Genomic DNA, 22,267 nt, shown 5'->3' with positions numbered 1-22,267 from the left:
TAATCTTGTCATTTTAGAGTTATAGTAATAAAAATCTGGAGAAGATAAAATTAACACATAGAAAGCAACATATTACTCAAAATGAACACGTTAAATAGTATGTGCTAATTTTATCCTGTAGTAAATAAGCACTAAGACCAAAACAAAAAGTGACAAAGCAGTCCAATATCAGATAGAAACTTCTTCAATATTTTTTTTCTTTAACTTTATTTTAGGTTCTGGGCTTCATGTGCAGGATGTGTGGTTTTGTTACATAGGTAAAGGTGTGCTGTGGTGGTTTGCTGCACAGGTCAACCCATCATCTAGGTATTAAGCCCAGCATCCATTAGCTATTCTTCCTGAGGCTCTCTGTTCCTCCACCACCACAAATATTTTTGATGCTCTGAAATTTTTGAAATACTACATATAATTATTGTTTTTTGACAGATAGCATTGTTTGTATTGCGTACCACATGATACTATGAAATATATGTACATTCTGGAATGGTTAAATCTAGCTAATTAGCAATGTATTACCTCAGCTAGTTATCACTTTTGTCGTAAGAGTACATAACATCTACACTCTGCATTTTTTAAGGAATACAATATATCATCATTGTAGTCAACTTGCTATAATTTTATGATATATAATAGATTTTTTGAAATTTAGTCCTCCTATCTAATTGTAATTAAGTATCCTTCGCCAAGTTCTCTCCATCCCCACTCCAACCATCCTGGCTTCTGGTAAACACTATTATACTTTCTACTTCTATGAGATTAACTACTAGATTCCACCTATGAGTGAGATCATGTGCTATTTGTCTTTCTGTGCCTGGCTTATTTCACTTAACATAATGGTATAATTAGTTTTTAAAGGCTTCTGTAGTACATATTCCTTTGTTTCCTACTGTATTTACTTAACACTTTAGATTTCCAAAAATGATGGTAGTGGTGCTTTGTTTGCCTCATTACTAGAACTGAAGAATTCTTTTCCAACTTCGACTATAATTCTTGAAAGATGATCTATGTACACACCAAAATATTCATGAATTTAGAATATATCTCTGGCATAACACTGTCATAGAATAAATCTGCTTTTTTTGTTTTTTTTACAAAGATAAAAGCTTTGCTCCCAAATAAGCTCAGATTCTCGAACTTACCAGCGTACAGTAGAGTTCACTATAAAACATAGGAATAAATGAAGTATTCATGGAAAGGAAGACTTAAAAGTTATATGTTTAGGTGTGTTATTAATTAATTAATTCTTTATGAAGGACATACTAAATTCCAAGAAGTCCATCAGAGCTCAGGTTACAGGAGAAAAGTATACTGGCTCCTTACTTCTTGAGTTCACAGCTAGGGAAGATAGATGGGTAAATAGGCTTATAAAGTACAGTTAACCCATGAACAATGTGGGGATCAGGGTGCTGACCCCCACACCCATGTAGCTAAAAACGCACATATAACTTTTGACTCCTCTCAAACTTAACTGCTAATGGTCTACTTTTGACTACTGGAAGCTGTACCAATTAACATCTGTGGATTAACATATAATTTGTATGTTATATGTATTGTATACTGCATTCTTACCATGAAGTAAGCTAGAGAAAAGAAAATGTTAAGCAAATCATAGGAAGAAAATATATTTGCCATGCATTAAGTGGAAGTGAATCGTGATACAGGTCTTCATTCTTATCTTCTTCATGTTGAGTAGGCTGAGGAGAAGGAGGAAGAGAAGGGGTTGGTCTTGCAATCTCAAGGGTGGCAAAGACCCAGAAGGTAGAAGGGGAGGCAGGAAAGGTAGGTGCACTCAATATAGCTTTATGGAAGTTCATCCTAATTTGTCTGTTTTGCCTTTTCAGCTCTCTAAAAATGTTTCTGTACAGTACCAATTCTTCTTCTGCTGTTTGCTTTATTTTCAGTGTCTGTGTTATAGTAGGCATCCAGGGCAGGAGAAGTCAAAACAGTCTTGAATAACTGGAACAACACTTCTGCCAGATTGCCTAGCATCAGTTTGTTTTCTGGCACTGCTTCTTCTACTTCTTGTCATCTGGCACTGTTTGGAAGCATTCATCTCCATCAACTCATCTTCTGTTAATCCCTCTGGTGTGGTTTCTGTTGGCTCTTGAATTTCTCCAGTATCTATATCTTAAACTCTTCCCTCCTAATATTTTTTTTTTCAATATCCACAATCTTCCTCATGACTTCCTTGATTGACTGTTGTAAATCCTGCAGGAAACCAATTTGAGATAAATAGAAAATATATGATGAACATGATAGGCAATTAGCACACCCTCTGATGAAAGTGGACACCTCTTCAGTTGTTTTTTCAGTGACTTCTCTAGCCCTGCAGTCCATATCACTTTTGTGTCTGTGCAGATAAAGTGTATAGCAGAGATACTGTGAAGGCTGTACTGGGCCTGCTGGTATTCCAGCAACACAATTGAAGGAATGAATACTAAGGTCATGCCTACACAGATGTAATTTCTCAACCTGTGGTAATTTTTTTCCCCCCTATAGTTATTCTCAAAGAAAAACTATAGTCCTGAGTTATAGCACCACAGATTTCTTTCACTGTTGTTCTACTTTTCTACTTTTATTATACTCTCTGCTTGTATGAGATCAACTATTAGAGTCCATTAGATCTACTGTTAGAGTCTGTGTTTGACTTCTTTTGCTTAACATTATTTTTGTGAAATGATTCTTGTTAATGTGTATTGTGGCTGATCTATTCTTATTGCTGTATGGAATTATATAAATGTATTACAGTTCATTATTTGTTCTACTATTAAAAGGGATTTGGATAGTTTCCCATTTGTGGCCATTTTTTCAATGCAATTCTACCAGTTTATACTCTTACCAGGAGCAATTGAGAATTTTTATTACTTCTCATCCTTATCAACACAGTATTTTTCTTTCTTTTCATTTTAGCTATTAAAGAGGGTTGTGGTATGGCCTTGTCATCTGAATTAGGACTGATGAAGTTGAGCACCTGTTTATTTGCTTATTGGCCATTTGGGTAAATGCTTTTGTGAAAGGGTCTATTCATATTTTTTAATTTTAAAAATTTGGATCTGCCTCTCTCCCACGGATTTGTAGGAGTTCTTTTACATTTTAGATGAGTTCATTTTCAAATAAATTCATTACAAGTATCTTCTGTCAGTCTGTGGCTTGTTTTTTCATTTTCTTGTCTTTTTATTTTAGTCAAAATATATTTTGACTTATCAATTTTATCTTTTTGGCTAGTGCTTTATGGCTGTGTTTGCTATTCCAAAATTTTGAAGATGATCTCCATGTTTTGTTTTTCTAAAAGCCCTGATGTTTTACTTTTAATATTTGTGGCTGCACTTTGTTGGAATTGACTTGTGTGTGTTTGGTGTGAGGCAGTGGTAAAGACGCGTTTGTGTTTCCTATATTGGTATCCTATTAACCTAGCACCATTTATTGAAAAAAAGATCTTTCCTTGCTATGTTTACTCATCTTTTTTTTCTTTTTTTTTTTTGAGGTAGAGTCTTCCTCTGTCACCCAGGCTGGAGTGCACTGGCACAATCTCAGCTCACTACAACCTTTGCCTCCTGGGTTCAAGCGATTCTCCTGCCTCAGCCTCCTGAGTAGCTGGGACTACAGGTGCGTGCCACTACACTCAGCTAATTTTTGTATTTTTAGTAGAGACAGGGTTTCACCATGTTGACCAGGCTGGTCTCAAACTCCTGACCTTGTGATCCATCCACCTCGGACTCCCAAAGTGTTGGGATTATAGGCACGAGCCACTGCACCCGGCCGCATCATCACTTTATTAATAAATAAAGTCACACATAAATTAGGCAGATTTCATTTTGAACTGTCCATTGGTTAGTATGTGTCTTCAGGTTCTTCAGGAAGCTGGCTTCCTTTCAGAATTTTAGCCACACTGTACTGTGCTGACCTCAGGTTAAATCAGTAAAAACGGGAAACTCACCCTGTGGCAATTCTTTCTTACCTAAGTCTGACTACCCAGCATGTTTGCTTCTGTAGAGCCGAGACTCTGTCTCAAAAAAAAAAAAAAAAAAAATCTGTAGAGCCTTCATGTAATTTTTTGTCTTTTGTTCAGCGTTTATAGTTGTTATCTATGGTAGGATTGTTCAGTGTTTATAGTTGGTTATCTATGGTAGGATTCCAGTATAGCAAAGAAAGCTTATAACCTTATAGCAAAGAAAGCTTATAACCTTAGTTTGGTAAGGTTATAAGCTTTCTTTGCTATACTGGAATGAGCTCTTTCTATCCTTTTGTGACTGCAGTAATTTCTTCTTTTATTTATTACTGATAAATAAATATCAGCAATTGATAATGAGTTTCTTTTCTTTTTTTCTTTATTGTTAAATTTTGCTGGGGATTTTTCAGTTAATCTTTTTTTTAAAAACCCCCAAATTTGGCTTTATTGGTTTTCTCAGTGTTTACTTTCTACTATTGAATCAATTACTACTCTTTATTATTTTTTCCTTCTACATTCCTTAGTTTTGATTTGCTGAGGTTTGTTTGTTCTCCCTTCTTATACTAAAATCTTAATTTATTGATTTTCTGCCTTTTCTAATAGATCATATATAGTTAGGGTATGCTCTAGCTGTTCCTACAACTATGGCATTTTATGTTTTAATCGTTTATTTCAAAATATTTACTAATTTTTGTTTTGATTTTTCTCTTTGGTCCGTGGATTATTTAGGACATTTTTGAAAGTGCTGAAATGCTGAATTATATTGGATGCTAGGAAAGCAGAAGTCAGCTGGTATTGACCAGGGCAAAAGAGTACTTATAGTCATCATAATTTTAGTAGATTTTAAGGTATAAACAGAAAACTGGGGAGTTTAAATTTAAAAAGCCATTGTATAGTCATGTCTCAGAACGTGCAGTGTAATAGGGTAAATGCGTCCAAGTGTAAACATGTTTTAGTTCAAGATTTGTCAAGTAAATCTATCTACAAGAAAAAATAAAGGCAAACGATGTTTTTAATGGTCAACACAAAAGCATTAAAATTTTTAGCAAAAAAAGAAAAAGAAATTTCAGAGAATGCTCCAACATTTGTATATTATTCAGTCTGGGACTTTTCTTCATATTTGCATGTTGCCAACATGAGGAATTAAAGAACGGCTGACTGGTGTTTCTCTTACATGTCAACTAGAGTCTCATAGGCATAGAGCTACTGTGTTAATCAAAGCATGTGTGATGTTCTAATTATCATGGATATTTCGGCTGAGATTTGATCAATTTCCCTTCAGTTTGAATAATTCTGGAAGCCCGGGAGTAGGCCAGATATTTAAACTATTCCATATGAAGCTTCTTAAATCACATCTACTGATTTTCCATGAAGGGACCCCCGGGCTACTGAAGCTCCTCTCTAAAGAAATATTTAATTCCTGGACCAATGGGTAGTATTACAGTGAAATTGATTATTTTAACTACTGTTTCTCAGTTTAAGAGTCTGGATATGAAGTATGTTTTGATGAGTTTCTTGCAGGATAAGATCAAAGTTAGATATCCTAGCAAACATTGTTTTCATTAACTCAGAACCAAATTGGATCCATTTATTACCACAATTTAAAAAATTGCTAATGGCTCTTGTTCTATATAATTATTCTACCTCATTTTGAATTCTGTTTTCTTAGGAAACTTTTTTTATTGTTACTTTCAAATTTGATATCATTTATTACATTGTCAATCTTGAATTATTTTATAATCTCTTCCACATCTATGATCATATTTACTTTCTCATTTGTAGTACTGTATCTTTGAATTTTTTCTCAATTTACATTTTTTCTCCCTGACTTTGAAGGATTTTAGAAATATCTATTTCAGTGATATCTTGATACAACGAGGTCTTAGATTTATGCATTAATTATTTTCTTTTTCTTTCTTTTTTTTTTTTTTGAGACAGTTTCACTCTGTTGCCTAGGGTGAATTGCAGTGGCATGATCTTGGCTCACTGTAACCTCTGCATCCCAGGTTTAAGTAATTCTCATGCCTCAGCCTCCCAAGTAGCAAGGATTATAAGCATATGTTACTATGTCCAGCTAATTTTTGTTTTGTTTTGTTTTTTTTTTTTTAGTAGAGGTGGGGTTTTACTGTGTTGGCAAGGCTGGGCTCAAACTCCTGGGCTCAAGTGATCCACCTGCCTCAGCCTCTCAAAATGCTGAGATTACAGGCATGAGCCACTATGCCCAGCCATTATTTTTATTTCTAAAACCCCTAATTTCTGTGTTTTTCTACATGTATTTCTTCTTCCTGCTTCTCTGAGTGTCTTTTGCCATTATGTGCTGCCGTAACAGAATACCTGAGATTGGGTCATTTATAATGAACAGAAATTTATTGACTCACAATTCAGGAAACTGCGAAGTCCAAGACTGAGGGGCTGGTGTCTGGCGAGGGTGTCCTTGCTATGTCATTACATGGTGGAAGGGCCCAAGAGAGGGCAAGAGAAAAAAAGAGAGTTAACTCTCAGCCTCAATCCCATTTATAGTTTGTGCTAATCCATTCATGACTGTGGAGCCCTCAGACCTAAACACCTCTCAGTTGACCTCACCTCTCAAATTACGCTGGGAATTAAAGTTCCAATAGGTGCTTTTTGGGGGACACATTCAGACTGTAGCATTTATGTATGTTTTTTCAGTGTAGCAATTGTTACAGCAATAATTAAAATGCAGTTAAGTAATCTATTGTGGTAATATCCAGATGAGCTCTGTCCAGTAGAACCTCCTGTGTTGATGGAAATGTTCTGTATCTACACTGTCCAGTATAATAGTCATTAAACATATATGATTATAGAGTACTTAAAATGTGACTGATATGACAGAGGAACTGAATTTTAGTCTTATTTAATTTTAATTATTTTAGGTTATTTATTTAAACAGCTACATGTGGCTAGTTTGTACTATATTAAATCACACAGCTCTAGATCAAGATTTGGCAACCTTTTCCTATAAAAGACCAAATAGTAAATATTTTGGGCTTTGTGGTCCATATGGTCTCTATTGCAACTATTCAACTGCTGTGGGAGCACAAAAGCAGTCACAGATAACATGTAAATGAATGAGCAAGAATTTGTCCCAGTAAAACTTTATTTGCTGAAACAGAGTCTGCTGAATTTGACCCATGGGCCCTCGTTTGGCAACCTCTGCTCTAGATTTAAAAAAAAAGTGTCTACAGCTCTATGTATTTTTATTTCATTTGCTGTGTGTTCCCTGAGTCCTTTCAAGACCCCCCTTTGGTGCGGTGGCGGTGGGGAGAGCAGGGAGGAGAGAGAGAGAGAGAGTGTGTATGTGTCTGTGTCTGTGTGTTTGTGTGTGTGTCTGTGTGTGTGTGTGTGTGTGTGTGTGTGTATGTGGAATAGATTTTTGGAGGGGAGAGAGGAGTGACTTTTCCTGAAAGTTTAGGAATATACACTCCTTTGGATTGTTCCTTTTTGACTTTTTCTCCACCTTTTCTATTTTTTGTGAATGGGAGAAGGTGATGGCCGACAGGCATATGTTTTATGTTTATACTCTTTTCTTTTAATTCTCTGCCTCTCCTTTTACAGATGCAATATCTTTTCAATATCTCTACCAACGTTAAATAGATTTCCTTTCCTTTTTTTCTCTCTGAATTACGTCTGATTTCTCTAGGGTTGCTTATTCAGATTAGTTATTTTCATTATGGATCTTCTTTCTTAAGCTTGTAGTTTCCTTAACTGTGGGCTATTTATTCACGTTCATAAATAAAGAGTTGAATAATATAAATAACTGGAGTAGGTTTTCTCTGTCTTTGTTTTTCCAACAAATCTTTAGCTTAAATGAAAAAAATAGTCTGACCAATTTTCTTGTGGGTTGGTAGGACTTAATGTATTGGTATGCCTTAATTTATTGGTGTGCTTTGCTTCAAAGTGCAGGAGCAGGTACACTTACCCAGTCCTTCTCTAATAGCTAAATAAAGATGCCCCTATACTGGCTCTCCAACCTCCATACTTGAACACCAAATTCTTTTCAGGCAGATTACACCGTTTTAACTTATTTATTTATTTTAGCCTCCAGAACTGCTGATTTAGCTCTGAACCCCTTTGGAGCCACAGGATGAAACGTCCCATATTCCTGAAGCATTTTCATGTGTTTGTGCTTGACTTGAGGTGGGCATACATTTTCTGGGACTGGATAGTAGGTATTTTAGGTTTTGCGGGTAATAACGAAATCTTAACTCTGCCATGGGAAAGTAGCCTGAGATAACATTAACAAATGAGCATGGCTGTGTTTTTATAACACTTTGTGTACACTGAAATTTGAATTTTGTGTAGTTTTCACGTTAGAAAATATGCTGCTGCTTTATTTTTTCAGCCATTTAAAAATGCAAAAGCATGTGATGGGCTGGGAGATTTGCCCTGTGAACCATACTTTGCCAGGTATGTCTTGACTTACTCACTCCATTCTTTTCAACCTATCACTATGGTTTTTTTTTTTTTTTTTTTTTCTTTTTTTTTTTGAGACGGAGTTTTGCTCTTGTTACCCAGGCTGGAGTGCAATGGCGCGATCTCGGCTCACCGCAACCTCCGCCTCCTGGGTTCAGGCAATTCTCCTGCCTCAGCCTCCTGAGTAGCTGGGATTACAGGCACGTGCCACCGTGCCCAGCTAATTTTTTGTATTTTTAGTAGAGACGGGGTTTCACCATATTGACCAGGATGGTCTCGATCTCTTGACCTCGTGATCCACCCGTCTCGGCCTCCCAAAGTGCTGGGATTACAGGCTTGAGCCACCGCGCCCGGCCCACTATGGTTTTTTATATGCCTGGTCTTCCAGAAATATTTCAAAATCTCTGGTATGTTGATGCCTTTCACTCCTTTTCTCAGTGTTTATTTCTATTTATTTTTTAAAACATACTATCATTTCAGTGCAGTTTTTGAAGAGAGTAGCAGAAATCTATCTTCTGTTTTGAACCACAATCCCATTTAGGCATGATACTTGAAGCAAAAGGCACATGGTAGAACTGAAATGTTAAGTATCTTCTTTAGTATCTTCTTCAGTATCTCCACTTCTCTATCCATAGATGTACTGGTAATTAATTATACTAAGTAATGTTTTTATTGAATGCTTATTATAGTTTCTGGAATGTTTTGAATGCTATTTATTAATGGTGTCACATAAAGGATAAGTAACTTGTTCTATCTAGGTCAGAAAGCTTGTAAGTAGAAGATCTAGGATTCACAATAGAGTTAGGCTGTCTGACTCCAGAATTCATACTCTTATCTACTATTTTCCACTTCAGTCCAAATACAGCCTTAGTTTCCTCCTCAAGGTAGCTTTATATGTAGCCAATTTATGGATATTAACATAAAGCATGAAGCATATTTGTCCTGATAAAATGGGTATATATTTATAGTGATTAAAAGGGTGAGGAAAAGTGATGAGAAAATGAGGTAGTAAGTGGGACATAGGTAGCTGGGAGGTAAAAGATTTTGAGTTTCATAAGACCTGTTTTAATCTTGTAAAAAAAAAAAATTAGAACTCCTTGTTTCTCCAGGACATAGAAATTTCACTTTCAACTCAGATTAAAGAACTTTATAACAGTGTTATCCAATGCTGAAACAGATTCCTTTGTAATAAAATATTTGCTTCTTAAAATCTTTAGAATTTTAATTTTATAGTTTTGCTTTTTGTATTTTTTATTCCCCAAAGTGAAATGTTTAAAGAATAACATTAAATGCCATTTGGTATTACAATTTTTCAATTAGCCAAAATGAAAAATTTGAAAATAATTTTGTAGTCTATTTGGTATTCTAAGGATGAATTTTTTTTTAAATATAAAGCAAATTATATTTTTCTATTAACATTTCCTGAATCAACTCACATGCAAATTAATAGATTATCATCATATATGATGATGATTTTTTTCTCACTGAGCATTAGAATATGTTCACTTTACTGCTTATTTGTAGCCAGTTTTGATCGTCTAATTGAAGTATTGGTGTCCATGTCTGCTCTCTGAACTGGCTCAAGGTCTTGAGCTTTTTACAAATTTTTTTTTTTAATGTGTGATAAAAATATACATAACATAAAATTCATCACTTTCATCATTTTTAAGTATACAATTAAGTGACATTAAGAATGCTTACCACGTCGCATAATCATTGCCACTATTTCCAAAACTTTTTCATCATTCGAAAAAGAAATATCATACCCCAAAAAACAGTAACTTGTTATTCTCCTTTGTTTCAACAACTGGTAACCTGTATTTACTCTCTGAATTTGCCACCTTACTATAAGCACCTCATATAAGTGGAATCATACAGTATTCTTTTGTTAATATTTGCATAATATTTTTTACTTAGCATAATGTTTTTCAGACTTCATGTAATTTGGATCATATATTGGAACTTCATTTTTTTATGGCTGAATAATCTATTGCAGATGCTCTTTGACTTACGATGGAGTTATGTCCTGATTAGCCCATTTTAAGTTGAAAATACTGTAAGTTGAAAATGCATTTAATACCCTGATAAACCCATTATGAGGTTGAAAAGTCATAAGCGAAACCATTTTGAATAAGGGACTATCTGTGTGTGTGTGTGTTTGTATAAAATATATGCAATCTTACACATATGATTGTATGTTATATGATTATTATATATAAGATTGCATATGTAAATTATAACATATATATAAGATCACACACACACACACACACCACAGTTTGTTTATCCATTCATCTGTTGATAGACCCCATGGTTGTTTTTACCTTTGGCTATTGTAAATAGTGCTACAGTGAACATTGGCATATAAGTATGTTTGAATCTCTGTTTTCATTTCCTTTGGGTGTACACATTACAGTGGAATTGCTGGATTATATGGACATTCTATGATTAACTTTTTAAGGTACCACCAAACTGTTTTCCATATTGGCTGTACCATTTTGCATCCCCACCATTAGTGCACAAGGGTTACAATTTCACCACATCCTTACCAACTTTTGTTATTTTCTGTTTTTTTTTTCCTTATAATAGTCATCCTAATGCATATGATATAATATCTTATTGTGGTTTTGATTTGCATTTCCTTAATGACGAGGGATGTTTAACATCTTTTCATGTGCTTATTGGTCATTTGTATGCCTTGTCTGGAGAAATGCCTTTTGAAAACCTTTGCCAATTTTGAATTGAGTAATGGCTTTGTTTTGTTTTTTGGGGTTGTTGTTGAGTTATATATTTTTTATATATTCTGGACCTTGACCCTTAATTAGATATGTGATATGCAAATACTTTCTCCCTGTGATGGTATTTTTCGATGCTCAAAAGGTTTTAATTTGAGGAAATCCAGTTTATATATTTTTATTTCTTTTGTGGCCTGTTTTTGTTGCTGTATCCAATGAATCATGGCCAATCAAGATTTATATAGTTTTAGCTCTTACATTTAGGTTTTTGATCTATTTTGAGTTAATTTTTTATGGTGTAAGACAAAAGCCCAACTTCATTATTTTTATGTTGATACCTAGTTTTCTCAATGCCATGTGTTGAAAAGACTGCTTTCCTACCATTGAATGGTTTTGCTCCCTTGTCAAAAATTATTTGGCCATTTATGTCAACATTATTTCTGTGCTCTTTATTCTATTTTATTGGTTTATAGATCTGTCATTATGCCAGTACCACATTCTTTTGATTATTATAACTTTATACTAAATTTTGTCTCAGGGCTTAAAATAATAATAACAACATTTGAAACCACTGTGTGTAAGTCCTTCCGCCATGACTTTAAGTTTCCTGAGGGATTCCAAGCCCTGTAGAACTGTAAGTCAGTTAAACCCCTTTTTTTGAAAAAAAAAAAAAAAAAAAAAAAAAAAATATTGCCCAGTCTCAGGCAGTTGTTTATGCATGCCCAAGACTGACCTGAGAATGAACTAATAGAGTAAATTGGTACTGAGGGAGTGGGGCACTGCTGTATGGATACCTGAAAATGGGAAAGCGACTTTGAAATTGGGTAACAGGCAAAGGTTGGAACAGTTTGGAGGGCTCAGAAGTAGACAGGAAAATGTAGGAAAGTTTGGAACTTCCTAGAGACTTGTTGAATGGCTTTGATCAAAATGCTGATAGTGATACAGACAATTAAGTCCAGGCTGAGGTGGTCTCGGGTGGTGATGAGCAACTTATTAGGAAATGGAGCAAAGGTAACTCTTGCTGTGCTTTAGCAAAGAGACTGGTGACATTTTGCCCCTGCCCTGGAGATCTGTGGAAATTTGAACTTGAGAAAGATGATTTAGGCTATGTGGCAGAAGAAATTTCTCAGTGGCAAAGTGTTCTAGAGGAAGCAGAGAATAAAAGTTTGGAAAATTTGCAGCCTGACTATGCCATAGAAAAAAACATTTTCTAGGGAGAAATTCAAGACAGCTACAGAAATTTGTATAAGTAACGAAGCCCAACGTTAATCACCAAGACAATGGGGAAAATGCCTCCAGGAAATGTCAGAAATCTTCACAGCAGCCCTTCCATTATAGACTTTTAGGAGGAAAAGATGGTTTTCTAGGCAGGGCCTTGAGTTCCCCCTGTTCTGTGTAGTCCTGGGGCATGGTGTCCTGTATCCCAATTGTGTCAGCTCCAGTGATGGCTTAAAGGGGCAAAGGTGCAGCTCAGGTCATTGCTTCAGAGAGTGCAAGCTCCAAGCCTTGGTGACTTCCATGTGGTGTTGGGCCTGTGGGTGCACAGAAGTCAAGAATTGAGGTGTGGGAATCTCCTCATAGATTTCATAGGATGTATGGAAATGCCTAGATGTCTAAGCAGAAGTCTGCTGCAGGGGCAGAGCCCTCACGGAAAACCTCTGCTAGAGCAATGTGGAAGGGAAATGTGGAGTTGAAGCCCCCACAGAGTCCCCAATGGGGCACTGTCTAGTGGAGCTGAGAGGAGGGCCATGGTCTTCCAGACCCTGGAATGGTAGATCCACTGACAGCTTGCACCGTGCATATGAAAAAGCTGCAGACACTCAAAGCCAGCCCATGAAAGCAGGCAGGAGGGGGCTGTACCATGCAAAGCCACAGAGTTGCCCAAGGCCTTGGGAACCCACCTCTTGCATCCGTGTGACCTGGATGTAAGATGTGGAGTCAGAGGGCATCCTTTTGGAACATTAAGGTTTAAAGACTTCCCTATTGGATTTTGGACTTGCATGGGTCCCATAGCCCCCTTTTTTTGGCCAATTTCTCCCATTTGGAATGGATGTATTTACCCAGTGCTTGTACTCTTGTTGTATCTGGGAAGTAACTAACTTGCTTTTGATTTTATAGGCTTATAGGTGGAAGGGACTTGCTTTGTCTTAGATGAGACTTTGGACTTGGATTTTTGGGTTAATCCTGGAGTGAGTTAAGATTCAAGGGAACTATTAGAAAGGCATGATTGTGTTTTGAAATGTGAGGACATGAAATTTTGGTGGGGTTAAGGGTGAAATGATATGGTTTGACTATTCCCCCACCCAAATGTCATCTTGAATTGTAGTTTCCATAATCCCCACATATTATCTGAGGGAACTGGTAGGAGGTAATTGAATCATAGGGGTGGTTACCCCCATACTGTTCTCTTTATAGTGAGTGAGTTCTCATGAAATCTGATGGCTTCATAAGGGGCTTTCCCCTCTTTGCTTGGCACTTCTCCTTGTCACCATGTGAAGAAGGACGTTTGCTTCTCCTTCTACCATGATTGTAAGTTTCCTGAGGCTTCCCCATTCCTGCAGAACTGTGAGTCAATTAAACCTCTTTTCTTTATTGATTACCCAGTCTTGGGCACTTCTTTACAGCAGTGTGAGAACACAGTAATATAATTATTTTGGCTTTTCAGGGTCCCTTAATATTTTTTACAGGAAAACTACTGGCATGCATGATCTTACTTGTGTTTTACCTTATCAAATTTTGAACACATTACATTTTTTATAAATTTTGTCACAAAGATTTGTGACAACCTGCAATGAGCAAGTCTGTTAGTCCTATTTTTCCAACACTGCATGCTCACTTTGTGTGTCTGTGTCACATTTTGATAATTCCTGCAATATTTCAGTATTTCAATCTTTTTCATTATTATATCTGCAATGGTTATCTGTGATCAGAGTCTTCGATGTTGCTATTGTAATTATTTTGAGTACCACAAACTGTGCCCTTATAACATGATTAACCTAATAAATGTACGCATGCTGACTGTTCTGTCAACCAACTGTTCTCCCATCTCTCCTTCTCTTGCCTCCCTGTTTACTCCCTATTCACTTCCTTGTGTTACTGAGACACAATAATATTGAAATTGGGACAATTAACCATACAGTGGTCTTTAAGTGTTCAAGTGAAAGAAAGCATTGCATATTTGTCACCTTAAATAAAAAGCTAGAAAATGATTAAGCTTACTGAGGAAGGCCTGTTGAAAGCTGAGACAAGCCAGGAGGTAGGCATCTTGCAAACAGTTAAGCTATGAATACAGTGGAAAAATTCATGAACTCATGAATGATAAGAAAGAGAAACTACCTTATTGCTGATATGGAGAAAGTTTTAGTTGTCTGGATAGATCAAATCAGCCACAACATTCCTTCAAGTCAAAGTCTAATCAAGAGTAAGATCCTGTTTCTTTTCAATTCTGTGAAGGCTGAGAGAGGTGAGGAAGCTGCAGAAGAACATTTGGAAGATAGCAGAGGTTGTTTTAATGAGGTTTAAGGTAAGAAGCCATAACATAAAAGTGTATGATGAGCTGTGCAAGTTATCTATATCTAGCAAAGATAGTTGATATAGGTGGGTACATGAAATAACAAATTTTCAGTGTAGGTGAAACAGCCTTCTGTTGAAAAGATGCTATCTAGAACTTTTCATAGCTGGAGAGAAGTCAATGCCTGGCTTTGAAGCTTCACAGGACAGGCTCACTCTCCTAAGAGAATAATGGAAACTGGTGACTTTAAGTTGAAGCCAGTGCTCATTTACCATTATGAAAATCCCAAGTCCTTTAAGAATTACACTAAATCTACTCTACCTGTTCTCTATAGACAGAACAACAAAGTCTGGGTGACAGCATATCTGTTTATAGCATGGTTTACTAAATATTTAATGTGGGTCTCCCATGTATGTTCAGAGGATCTCTAGCATTATAAGAGAATTCTTAAAAGATCCTTCCTGGATAACCTCATTTCTGTTCCTAGCTTCTGCTGAAAAGATTGATTGGATCTGTTAGTCACACACCTAATCTTTTCAGAAAAGGTTTTTCAGCCACATCCCTGGTCCTTCCCCAGAGCATGCTTTATCATCTTTTACGATTTAGATAGGTTAAGAATTTTCCAAATCAGACTTTTATTGGCTTAACAATTTCTTCCTCAGTTTATTTCTTTTCTCTCACATTTTATTCTAAGCGGCTAGGAGGAAACAGTATACACTTTAACACTTTGCTTGGAAATCTCCTCAGCTACATATTCAAGTTAATTGCTTACCAGGTTCTAATTTTCGCCATATAGTAGAACATATTTCAGTCAAGTTTTCTCCCACTTTACAATGAGGACTGCTTTTTCTTTCCAATGTAATGTTCTTCTTTCCTTCTTGAGACTTCATCAGAAACCTTTTTAATGTTCCTGTTTCTACCAATATTCTGTTCATGATAATATATGTATTCCTTAACGTAATAGAAGCTTTCTTTACCGCTTCTCTTCCTTCTGAGCCCTCAGCAGAATTCTCTTAAGATTTCTTTTTCTACCAAAAATGTCTTCAAGGCAATCTATCCTTTTTCTATTTTTAGGTATCTATTTGCAGCAGCACTCCATTTTTTGTATGGAAATCTATGTGAGTTCTCTAAAACTACCATAACAAATGAAAAAAATCTTGCTGGCTTAACATACAGAGATTAATTTTCTCACAATTTTGGAGGTCAAAAACACGAAGTCAGGTGTCAGCAGTGCCATGTTTATTTTGAAAACTAAAGGAGAATCCTTTACTTCTACAGCTTCTGGTGGCATGTTATTCCTTGCCCTGAGTCAGTGTGACTCCAGGCTGCCTTCATTTTTACATTATTCTTTTCTCTGTATCTTCCTATGTCCTTTTCTGTCTCTAATGAGGACATTGTCATTGGATTTTGGGGTCCTTTCTAATTGTAGTATGATCTCACGTTGGTCCTTACCTTAATTACATCTGCAAAGACCCTTTCTCCAAATAAGATTATATTCTGAGGTTCCAGGTGAACATGAATTTGGGTAGGGGAGGCAGGAAGGGGGAACATTTCTCAACTTAGTATAGTCTCTTTTTAGGTAATTATATTATAAATGGTATTATATAATCTATGTACAAATTTTAAAAATTTCAAGGCTTGTGAGTAATTATTATGACATTATTTTACAGCATATTAATACCTTTAATGTTAATACTTAGAGAGTGCTGAACAGGAAGATCACTTTTCTTCTCAGACTTTATAATATGTATTAGAAGTAGGGGATTATTTAATGTACTTTGGCTTTTTTAATGTGGATATTGCACATTACATGTACACACATATGAATAAATTGCGCTAAAGTTCTATTGATTTAGAGAAGTTGGTTACTCAATATTTAGTCACATCAATGTAGTAAGATCCTAAATTACCTAAATTAACTCTTTATTAGAAACTGGTTGTCTTCAGTTTTTTTGTAATGAGTGTGTGAGATTAAATTTCCTTGAAATTTTCACCTTTCAAGATAGAATTTAAAGCAAGTTCTTTAATTGAATAACTTAGAGGAAAAATTGTTATGAATAACATATAATTTAAGTATATTTACTGTCTCTTCCAATTATGTGAGATTTTTAAGATTGTTAAGATCAAACATGGTGCTTGTTAGGTGAATGAAAGGATATATTTAAACAGACTATTGTTAAAGGAGAAAACTCATTTTTAAAGGTACTGGGATAAAAGAAAAAAAAGTGGTAGGGTCATAAAGAGAAGAGATTGAATTAAAAATTTGGATTAATACAGAAATGCATTACAAAAGAGAAGGAAGATAGATTGGCAGAAATGAGGAGTTATCAGAAAAGTGAAATGTTTAAAGGCAAAGGCAAGAGATAGGATAAGAAGACTAATGAGAGCAAAAGATGGTAAGTAATGCAATGAATAGTTTACTGCTAAAGAGTAGAAGATTAATATATCAGAGTTTCTTTCAGCTTCAGTCAAATTAATAATTATTAGAGTGTAACCATATTCCTTGTATCATTCACCCAAGTCAAACTACTTGTGTCATTTTGCCAGAAAATAGGAACCATTTTACATATCCTTTAAATTTCAAGTAAATATTATATTATTTATATATTAATAACATTGATATGTGATATTATATATGTAATTATATATATTTAATAGTGAATATGCATATATTATCTTGCTTTAAAGGCAAAAATTTGCTTTTTCTGGTAGACACTGAAAGGTCACATGCAAACACACTAAAAGCAAACTTTAACATTTCAAATGAAAATAATTTTTTTTTCTCAATCATAAGAACTGACCTAGAATTATTATAGTCGACAATGAGGCAGGTTTTGACATCCAAGTCAGTATCAAATATATTGTTTTGGCTTTATCGTATTATAACTGGTTATGAGGTTTTTTTACAGTATCACCACATTCCTCATATTCAGTGCATATCTAATTAGGCTTATATCACCAGCATTGCGATCTGCTTTTCTACTCCTTTTTTTTTCTTTAAAATTAACCTCAGGTATTCATGGTAACCTGTAGAAGTTAATGTTTGTATCCTCTCTATATCTCACTTTAGAAGAGTTTAATGAACTGTTGATGGTTGCTTTGTCAACCCATTTAACTTTTGGACCATCGTTCTTTCTAGGTTGATATCATATAATCTATTAGCTATTACTTTCTTCTTTGATCTAAATTCTTTGGTGAATAAAGGACATTAATACACCCTTTTTTTAAGTTACTTTTTCCAAAGTGTCATCAAATTCCTGAATTCAAGATCTCATGGACCCATTAAGGGGAAGATGTACCTTTGCAATTTTCATTCAGTCATAGTATATGCTATTTCAACTCAATATGGTTGAATAAAAGCCTTCACCTAATATAATTTTGATTTCCTGCTTTAGGATTCCTGAAATCATGGATCACCCACATACGCTTTGAAACATGCTTCTTTTTTTTTTTTCTGGAAGCCCTGTGACTTCCCTAAAAATTGAGTGAATAATTATAGAACAGATCTACGGTAAGTGAGCTTTTCCCTCCTTTTTTTTCTGTCGGTTTCTTGTTCAACTTAACACTTATGACTGTTGTAATACTGCTCCCTGCTGGACACAATGTAATTTTGTAAAGTTGGCATTTAATAGGTGGGCAAATAACTAGTTAGTTGGACCCACTAAGGAGAGGAATCCTTGGCTGCATTCACAAAAACCAATAGTATTCAACAAAAGCAGCTATTATTATAAAGATGCTATACCATTGCCACCATATTGATACCTGGAGCCTGATGAAAGTACTGATAGCTTTGTTTCAAAATTTCATTGTCTGCTTCCTGTTGAGCAGTATCTAAAAGTTGTAATAACGGTACACATTGAAGGATGCTTCTAGGTGGTGGACTTTGAGGATTTTGTAAATCATGTGGTTTTTTTGGTAATGTAAATTAATTTCCTATTATATCTTCTGTAATAATTTCCATTCCCTTTACTTTTGTTTTACCAAAGAAAATATATAAAGCTGCCCTAGTGTAATTTACATTAGACATTGTATATGTATGCTATAATCCAGCTATTGTGTTTTCTAGTACTCACAGTGTGGATTTCATCTGTAGTGTCTGTGACCTACCAGTCATGGACCTTCATATTGTGTGCATATAAAAGTGCTCCCAGAATTATTTAAAAATGTGTGAAAATTAAAAGTGTGTTTCTTCCTACCTTAGAACAAAACTATTGTATTTTTTGGAATACAGCATGCCTCACATTATTACCTGAATTATCATTTGGAATTTTTTTTTTTAATAAGCATACATTTTTTTGGAAAGAAGGAAGAGTGACAGAAACAACATGGAGCTGTTAAGCCAAGATCTAGCAGGATAACTGATCTTATACTATTTAAAGGCCTGGTATTTCTTTGTAGCCATTGAGTAAGCCTCTGAAATCCACTTTTAATTAGGATTGTGGAGAATTAGGCATAGTAACTGATTTCTTTATTATTAAAATATTGCAATAAAAGTTAGAAGTGTAGAGCAAGGAAATTGTTGATAGCAGAAAGGAGTCCTTCCTTTTTTATAAAAATATATTAGTGTTATTTTAGAAAGTATATAATTATAACTTTTTGTTGTAAAATGTAGTGATACCGTAACATAATGTATAATAATGAATAATTATAAATTAAACATATAGCAAGCATGTATGTAACCACAACATTTTACTGGCATCCCAGAAACCCTTGATATACTCTTCCTTTTCTTTAGAAGTAACTAGTATCATGACTTTTATGGTAATTATTTATACAACTTTCAATATAATTTTGTCACTTTACATGTATTCCCAAGCAATATGTTTACTTTTTTGCCTCTTTTTATGGAATTGTGTATTCTTTCTTCCTTTACTCAGCATTATGTTTTGAAGAGTTATCCATATAGTCATTTGTAGTTTTACTTCATTCATTTTCATTACTATGTACTGCCCCTTTGAATTAAATGTGCCAGAATTTATTCATCCATTCTACTGTTGGTAGATCATTGAGTTGATTTTAGTATTTGATGACATTGTTGAGAGTGTTTTTTTAAAAAATATCCTGGTTACATATCATGTGTTTTTGTTTTTTTAATCTGTCAGGTGAGTAATTTATTTTGGCTAGAAAATATTTAATTCAGTATCACAGGGTAATGGATTATAGTGGTATTTTAAGTGAGTTAAGATGACTACATGAAAAATTTGTTATATCCTGACAGTAACAATATTAAATGTTGGGGAGGATTCTAAAATGATTATCATTTCTTTTATTGTAGGCCTTACATATATAGTAAAATGACATATAGTAGTTTGAGATAGTTTAAATACAGAGTACATACAGATAGACCTAGTTATAGCATTGATGTAGATACAGGACCTAATGCAGTCACTCTTTGTTTCACTTTGTTAGCACACTCATTCTATTTAATAACATTTATGCCTTCTATAACTCCTTCACTTTACTGATGAAGAAACTAAGGAGGACTAGAGAGATAGAGTCACTTGAACAAGGTCATGCAGCAAATTGGAACTAAGAAACCAGACTAACATATCTACTTTGGCAGTTAAAACTTAAAGTAAAATGAAATCAGGACATTTTCTTGAGTGAAAATTTGTCTACATAACTTGCAGAAAAAATCAGATATTCTTTTGGCTGTTGACTAAAAACTAACTTAGCGTAGAAAGTTGCATGTCTATGGCAAGGAGAAATCATTACAAAAAAAAAAAAAAAAAAACGGGGAAAAAAAGTTGCTGTCTAAAGCCCCCATAGTGTTATTTTACATTATCACAGTTCATCTTCTAAAGACCAACCACTGTATATTCTGATTTTAACTGAGACATTTTACTTTGAGTACTTCATTCATTAGAAAAATGAACAGCTTTGTTTTCTTAAACAGAATACATTTTAAATTTTTTTAATGGCTCTGAGTTGTTATTGTGAACATCAGTCATTTGATAGAATTAAAATAAAGTGATTTCCTCAGAATCGTATGCTATGTTTGACTGTTTTCTTCTAAATTATCGTAGCCTGATAAGCTTTTACGTCCTCAGAGCCACTGTGATGTATTTTCTCTTTTGTTTTATTTTACATTTCTTAGGTAATTCTTGCTTTTTGTTGTCAGTGCATTCTGTTTGACTCATATTTAAAATCAACGCATTTGCCTAACATTATGTATTACTTATGTCCGAGCTTAAGTATGGTTCTGTCACATCTGCTGACTATAAGAGCAGAGAATTTGTGCTAGCATTTTAAAATTCATTTTAGTATCAGCAACTAGTTTAGCCACTTTGTTTTTACAGGATATTGAGATCTCAGACTGATTTCTGTCTGGCTGATTTCTGTCTGATATATATGCAACATAGGTTGCCTATCTTTATTTGGGGAATAAAAATGTTCATTTACATGTTTTCTAGCAAAACAGTTGTAGACTATTGAAACTGATTTACTTAAGGATGACATCAAATAGGAAGTTCAGTGGACTTAAGTGTTTGTTTTCTAAGATTTAAATATTTGATAGGATAGACATTGAAATAAAAATAACACATTGGATGATACTGCCTATTAAAAATGGTGATCATAAAGATTAGATCTCCTTTGAAATTATGGCTTTAAAAATATAGTACAAGTAACAGATTTGATTTCATGAAAACATTTAAGTGTTTTAGGAAAACATTCATTTAGAAGTAAAATGCATTTGACTTCTTATCCATATATAAAGTACTGAATGTGAAGTTTTTAAAAAGCAGGAGTAGGGAATATATTTGTTTTTAGAGCGCAGGAAATATTGGAAAGACAAATAGTTGCTATCCCAGCACATTTAGGCATTAATATGCTGATTTACTGAGTTTATATGAGGTTTGTTTTTAAATTTGAGAATTTATTTGCTTTTAAACTTACTAAGTCAACAAACTTTACATTTGCATCTGGGAAAAAATTAACCAAGAGCTTTATGGAATTTATTGCAGTGAGCATGTCTTTTGAAATTGCCTCATGAACAAAGTATTTTAGAGGCCTGAAGAGAGACTTTTTTCAGGATAAATCTGAGATGTATATGTTGTGGAAGTGCAAAATGATGCAACTCCTGTGAAATATGAATTGTTGATTTCTAGAAAAGGACCAATGCATTTACCTCATCTCAGTACCAGTTTTGGGAATTTATTACAGAAATTCTTGTGTATACTTAGAAAATAACATGTATAGGAGTCTTCATTGTAGCTTTTTGTGTGGTAGCAAAAGATTGGAAATCATTAGTGTGTCTATTGGTAAGGTGTTGGTTAAAAGAATTAAGACATAACTATATAATGAAATACTCTACAGCTGTTAAAAAAAAGAGGATTTTTTTCTATATGCAAATTTGGAAAGTTTTTACATACCATTGTTATTTGGAAAAAGCAGAATTCAAAACAAAATGTATACTAAACCATTTTTTGTGTAAATTGAGAGGGGAGTAAAACCACATATTCATATTTGCTTATTTTTACATTAAAAAATCTGGAGGTGTGTACAAAATCTAAATCTTTGTGGGAATTAAGAAGAAAATAGAAAATGGGACTTTTACTATGTATCTTTTAAATTTATTTTAACTTTTGAATATGTTAATATGTTAGTGGTTAAAAATAGTTTTATTTGTAAATCAAA

The 22,267-nt window shown here is 34.4% G+C and overlaps 1 protein-coding gene across 25 annotated transcripts in view; it reads left to right on the top strand.

Annotated features, from left to right (window-relative positions):
* Positions 1 to 22,267, top strand: part of IMMP1L (inner mitochondrial membrane peptidase subunit 1) — a 70,463-nt gene that overhangs the window by 1,251 nt on the left and 46,945 nt on the right. For 8 of the 25 annotated variants that reach the window (XR_008474918.2, XM_054241477.2, XM_078340787.1 and 5 more), the window contains exons 2-3: positions 3,489 to 3,606; positions 18,025 to 18,140. The gene's annotated coding sequence lies outside the window, so the exon portion shown is untranslated. Of the gene's footprint in view, positions 1 to 1,693; positions 1,784 to 3,488; positions 3,607 to 8,008; positions 8,108 to 14,571; positions 14,642 to 18,024; positions 18,141 to 22,267 lie in introns of all 25 variants that reach the window. The other 17 variants (XM_009007868.5, XM_078340794.1, XM_009007867.5 and 14 more) reach the window with 8 other exon arrangements.

This window comes from Callithrix jacchus, chromosome 10 (genome assembly GCF_049354715.1).
Source record: "Callithrix jacchus isolate 240 chromosome 10, calJac240_pri, whole genome shotgun sequence".
Classification (NCBI taxonomy): Eukaryota; Metazoa; Chordata; class Mammalia; order Primates; family Cebidae; genus Callithrix; species Callithrix jacchus.
This window is presented reverse-complemented; position numbering and strand designations above follow the sequence as displayed.